The sequence below is a fragment of the Zingiber officinale genome, chromosome 8A (assembly GCF_018446385.1).
Source record: "Zingiber officinale cultivar Zhangliang chromosome 8A, Zo_v1.1, whole genome shotgun sequence".
NCBI classification, from domain to species: Eukaryota; Viridiplantae; Streptophyta; class Magnoliopsida; order Zingiberales; family Zingiberaceae; genus Zingiber; species Zingiber officinale.
Window position 1 is genome coordinate 8,867,802 of NC_056000.1, and position 5,954 is coordinate 8,873,755.

A 5,954-nucleotide genomic window follows, 5' to 3' on the forward strand; every position below is an offset into this window, starting at 1 on the left:
TAACTCTCTAGTGGAATGAGTTATTATCGATGAACTTGAGTTGTGTGTTCGGGGCGAACACGGGATACTCAAGCTCATCGGAAGGCCAAAACCAATTTCTCCTCTAGGTCCCTGTTGTAGCCTCATTAAAGCCTCAAGTCCATCCAAAGAAAGGTCCGTCTTGGTGTTCAAGAAGGGGGCCGACCCATTGCTTGGTGACCAAGCAATGGCCGGCCACATCTCTTCTTAATAGGGCCGGCCTTATTGCTTGGTGACCAAGCATGTAGGGGCCGACCACAATTATTTCAAATAGGAGGGGTGTTTTGAATTTTTAAAATCTTCTCTTTGTAGAAAACTATAAGTTTTAAAAGAGATATTTTAATTTTTTAAAAAACTTTCCTTATTTGAATTAGGTCACATGTTTTAATAGAGAGTTTTAAAAGTTTTAAAAGTTTCCTTTTTTAACCATCCTTATGGTTTAAGAAAAAAAGGGAGATAAGTTTTTAAATAAAAATTTTCTATCATCATGTTAAAAAAGGAAATTTTGTTAGAGAAGTTTTAAATTTTAAAACATGGTTTTAATTTTTAGAACTTTCCTTTTTTAACTCCTACTTTAGGAAAGAGAGCTTGTAAATTTTATAAGAGAATTTCTTCTTGTAAAATTTTTAAAATTATATTTCCTTTATTCCCTTGATGAGGTGGTCGACCACCTTGCTTGGTGCCCAAGCAAGGGGCCGGCCATAATAAAATAAATTAAAATCATCACAAAATCAAATTTGGTGATTGATTCAATCAAGAGGAAAGAAAAGGAAAAATAAAAAAGGAAAATAAAAAACTCTTAGATGATTTTATTTTTTGTAAAAAGTTTTTCCTTATTTACCTTGGGCAAGTAATATAAAAGAAGGGGTGAGGGGGCTTCATGAGACACAACTCTTATTCTCTTACTTGGAGATTTCTTGGTGGCCAACCCTCTCCCTTCTCCCTTTCCCTTTGCTCTCTTCTCCTTGGTGGTGGTGGTGGCCGAATTTTAGAAGAAGAGGAGGAAGCTTTTGGATGGTGTTCATCTTGGAGGATCGTCGCCCACACAACGTCCAAGGCGAGGCGAGGAATATGGCAGAAGATCTCGAGGTCATTAGCTTACAAAGAGAAGGTATAACTAGTAATTTTCTTCCGCATCATACTAGTTATTTTCTTTGTAAGAATTCTAAATACAAGAGGCAATTAGATCTAGTTTTTCGAATAAGTTTTTTTCGAGTTTGTGTTTCTTCTTTTTCGAATTTGTGATTCGATTGTTCTTTTTGGTTAACCTAGAGTTATTTAAGGAAATTAAATATTAGCTTTCCTTAAAAGGCTTTGACTAGGCGGTGGTGGTTGCTCCCATATCCAAGAAGGTCATGTGCCTCGCCATGCAGTCCTGGAAGCCAATTTTGGAAATTAATATTTAATGGAATTAATAACATAGGTGGATTTGAATCAATAGTGTTAAGTTCCGCTTGCGATTCAAATCTAAACTATCAAGAACAGATAAGTTAAATTTGGAATCAATGATGTTAAGTTCCGTCTGCGATTCCTAATTTAACTTCTAAAAGAACACAATAGGTTATTTAAGGAAAGGTTCAACACTTGTACAAAAAAATTTATACAGTGGAACCGGTACGTTTTCCTAGGATTAATTAACAATTGGTATCAGAACTAGGGTTTGCCTATGTTTGTTTAGAATTCAAATAGGTTATGCACATGTCATACATAATTTAGGCAGGATAATAGTAGGATGTGCTAACTTTGTGGTTGCAGGCTCCAACTATTATGGCTTATAGATGTTGTGTGTGATTGGACCCTTGGACATGTCAAGGGCATTATTTTTGATTGTATGTAACTAATACAGCAGGAGCTGTATTAGCCTTAGGATTTTAGGATTTTATTTTCGATCTAGATTACATGTACATTCCTTCGTGGAATATAGGATCGATATATGTAAAATTCTATTTTTGTCGCGGATCAGATGCTTGCGAGGCGTGGTACTTTTGGAGCACCAGAGGTGCAGCGGAATAACAAGAAAGATAGATGCGACGACTCGACCTAGTGGCGGTGGCTAAAGGAGGCAGCAACTAGGGTTGGAGCACGCAGAGAACAGTGACAGAAAAAGGCCATAATAGTTGGAAAAATAATTTCCATATTTATTGCTTTTATTTACTGTGATGTGTGTGTATGCATGTGATGTATGCTAGGATAATTTAAAATTCCTCACTTTAAATAACTAAGTGGGAGAGAGATTTATTTTAATAAATTCCACAGTCTCCATTACTGGTTTGTAAGTGATGCAAACAAACTTGCGCGTTGGCTCTGAGTGCCTTCCTCCATATCGGATGAGTTTGTTTGCGGATCACTAGATCAAACTTCCAATTTGGATGACTATAGGAAATTAATTAAAAGCGTGTGATCTTCCCCATCGGAAGGGGCACAATCTTGTTAATGGACTTAGTGTTAAGTAATGGTATACACTTAGGCATGTCTAATAGTATCCTCCCCATCGGAGTCACTGCTATTATTTGTGTGACCAAAGGAAACCAACTATTAATTTTATTTGTCAAAAAGTTAGGTTGATAAGATAATAAAATTAATGGGTTACACCCTCCTTTTACAAATGTTGAATTTGTATACATCCACACTATCATAGTATACAAAATTCACGGTGTTTTGAGGTGTTGGTTAATTTAAAATAGTATTGTTTGAGGAATCAATATTATTCTAAATTTAGAGTCCTGACCAAAGTTATTTTTGAGATTCTTAGGATGACTTTCAACCCACTGGCCATTATATTGAAAGAGAACAAACTTACTGGACCCGACTACATAGATTGGAAAAGAAACCTGGGCATTGTCCTTACTGCTGAAAGCTATAAGTTTGTATTGACCGAGGCTTGCCCTGATGCACCTGACGGTGACTCTACCCCAGAGGAGATTGAGTATCATAAGAAATGGGTAAAAGCTGATGAGATGACGCGGTGTTACATTTTGGCGTCAATGTCAAATGTATTGCAACATCAGCATAAAGATTTACCAACAGCTTATGATATAATGAACAATCTCAAAGAACTCTTTGGGCACCAGAGTCGGATTGCAAGGCAAGAGGCAATGAGAAAGCTAATGACAGCCACCATGTTTGAGGGGACACCCGTAAGGGATCATATCCTCAAAATGATGGCTTATCTGAATGAAATACAAGTCCTTGGAGGAGAAATCGATGGGGAAACCCATGTCGATATAATTCTCCAAACACTACCCAGAAGTTTTGAGCAGTTCCGCCTGAACTATAACATGAACAAAAGAGAATATACGTTGGCGGGACTTCTGACAGAACTACAGGCAGCAGAAGGAATATTTCGTCATAGTTCTCAGATTCACTATGCTGAAAATGGTTCTACTTCTAAGTCGAAAGGCAAGAAGAAGAAGAAACAGGTCTTTTCAGCGAAGAAGGTGAATAAACCTTAAGGTACAGGACAGAAAGCTGGAATGTAGAAGCCGAAGGGCAAGTGCTTCATCTGCAAGCAGTTTGGACATTGGAAAGCGGGTTGTCCTCGTAGGAACCAGAACAATAAAGGTATATCTCATACTCTAGTAGTTGAAACATGTTTAGCGGTGTTATCTACCAGCACCTGGTGTGTAGATACGGGAGTCACTGATCATGTCTGTAATTCTTTGCAGGGGTTCTAGGAAACCCGGCGACTACTTGATGGAGAGATAACTGTCTACATGGGCAATGCTACTAAGGTGGCGGCTATTGCAGTGGGAGACGTCTACTTATCATTTGATAGGAATAAGAAATTGGTTTTAAGAAATTGTCTTTATGTACCCAGTTTTAAAAAGAATTTAATTTCAGTTTCTAAACTGTATTTGGATGGATATTCAGTTTCCTTTAGTAACAATGTAGTTATAAAGAGAAATAAAGTGATTATATGTTCTGGTGCATTGGTTGACAATTTATATACTTTAAATCCAATTTCTCCCACAAAGCAAAATATGGAAATTAATAACACATCACTACAACAAAAACATTAAAAGACAACGGTTAAAAACCGTTGTCGTAGGCCCTTTAAAACCGTTGTAACTGGCAGTGTTGTTAAAAGTGGAGGCTACGACAACGGTTTTAAACCGTTGTCTTTTGAATGAAAAGACAACAGTTTTGCAACGGTTTTAAACCGTTGTCTTTGAATGAAAAGACAACGGTTTAAAACCGTTGTTGTTTAGAGCATTTTTTATTAACACTGCTAGTTTACAACCGTTTTTGGGGCTTTGACAACGGTTTTTAACCGTTGTCTTTGAGGGTGATAGACAACAACAACAGTTTTAGATCATTGTCTTTTAAATTATTATCTTTTAATACCAATATATCATATTTCAATATAAATATATAATAAAGAATCATAATCACAAAAGAAAGAATATTTTCCATATCAATGTCATTCAAAATGTTACTTATACAAGAATTATATTACAATCACAAAAGAAAAAACATGTCTAATATTCAAATAAAATTTATCCCAATACAAATAAACAAATAAACTTTATTTACAACTAATGAATAATTGTCAAAAGACTAGAAACTTGTGATGGTGGTTCATGCCATGTAGGATTGCAAGTAATTATTGTCAACTCAAGCCCCATCAAAATCTTCAACTTGTAGAATTTCATCGGACTCCTCTTTCTCACTTGCTGATTCTTCCATATCAACCTTTTCCAACATTCTAGATTTTTGTGAATCAAAGTATGTGAGCAAAGCACCAAAAATAAAAGGGAAGAATATAATACCTGTAGAAGACGTAAAACAGGGTTGATAGCTGAAATTTGGAGAAATGTAGTTGCTACAATCACAATAACATATTTGATAAATCATACTCTTCAAGTACCCCATTCATATCGGCAAATAAAACCACAACATAAAACTTTGTCAATAGAACCTGCAAAATATAAACATATATTAGAAGAGTTCATCTTTATCTGAAGCACTAGTAACTCTTGACCATATACAATTTTTTATACAAGGAGAAAGTTTCATGAAGGTTTATCATAGACCTGCAAATGAAGCTACTTTTTAGTGTTGTATTAATGTAAATGGTTTTCCAAGTTTTGAAGTATTAATAAAACTCGACTTAATGAAGTTAAAGCTTATCCTAGAGCTCAATAAGTTTCTCATGTGACCTGCTATAGGAAATTCTAAGAAACAACATAACAAGCCTTCTGGCAGTACAAAAACGAAGTCTGCTGAAACAGAAATTTCTATCTCAAGACTTGACATACCTGTTGGCCTCATCAAAAAAGTTCAGAAGCACCCAGATGCAGATTCACTCTATGTTGAAGAAATTGATGTCGGTGAAGAATCCCCTCAAACAGTTGTTAGTGGCCTCGTGAAATATATTCCTCTTGGGGAAATGCAGGTTTATTTTGCTTCCCTTTTCAAATTTTCTTCCATTTGGATGTGAATTTCCTATGTTCTCTAAATCACTGGTGCAGAATCGGAAGGTTTGTGTCCTTTGTAACTTGAAGCCTGCAACCATGAGGGGCATTAAGTCACAAGCAATGGTCTTGGCTGCATCAAACGATGACCACACAAAGTTAAGTCGTTAACTCTGCCTCCATTCTTACAAGTCTTTGCTTTTACTAACCTGTTAGTTTTTTAGTATTATAATATTGGTTGGTTTACCTCGGAAATTATCATCTTTACATGTGATCATTCATCAAGAACGACTAATGAATTCATTTTGTTTCCAGGTTGAGTTAGTTGATCCACCATCATCAGCCAAGGTTGGTGAACGAGTGACCTTTCTGGGATACTCAGGCGAACCAAACAGCGTCTTAAACGCCAAGAGCAAAGTTTGGGAGAAGCTGCAGATTGATCTGCAGTCTAATAAAGAGTGGTTGCCTGTTATAAGGATGTGCCTTTCACAACATCTGCTGGTGTTTGTAAAGTTTCGTCTA

General features: G+C 36.2%; 1 long non-coding RNA gene across 1 annotated transcript; it reads right to left on the minus strand.

Moving 5' to 3' along the window:
• Window positions 1-4,727: 4,727 nt before the first annotated feature.
• LOC122011685 lies at window positions 4,728-5,383 on the minus strand. The gene is made up of 3 exons (XR_006120008.1): window positions 5,277-5,383; window positions 4,875-4,936; window positions 4,728-4,787 (listed from the first exon to the last, which is right to left on the minus strand). It is a non-coding gene; the product is annotated as an uncharacterized LOC122011685 (long non-coding RNA).
• Between the last annotated feature and the right edge of the window lie 571 nt (window positions 5,384-5,954).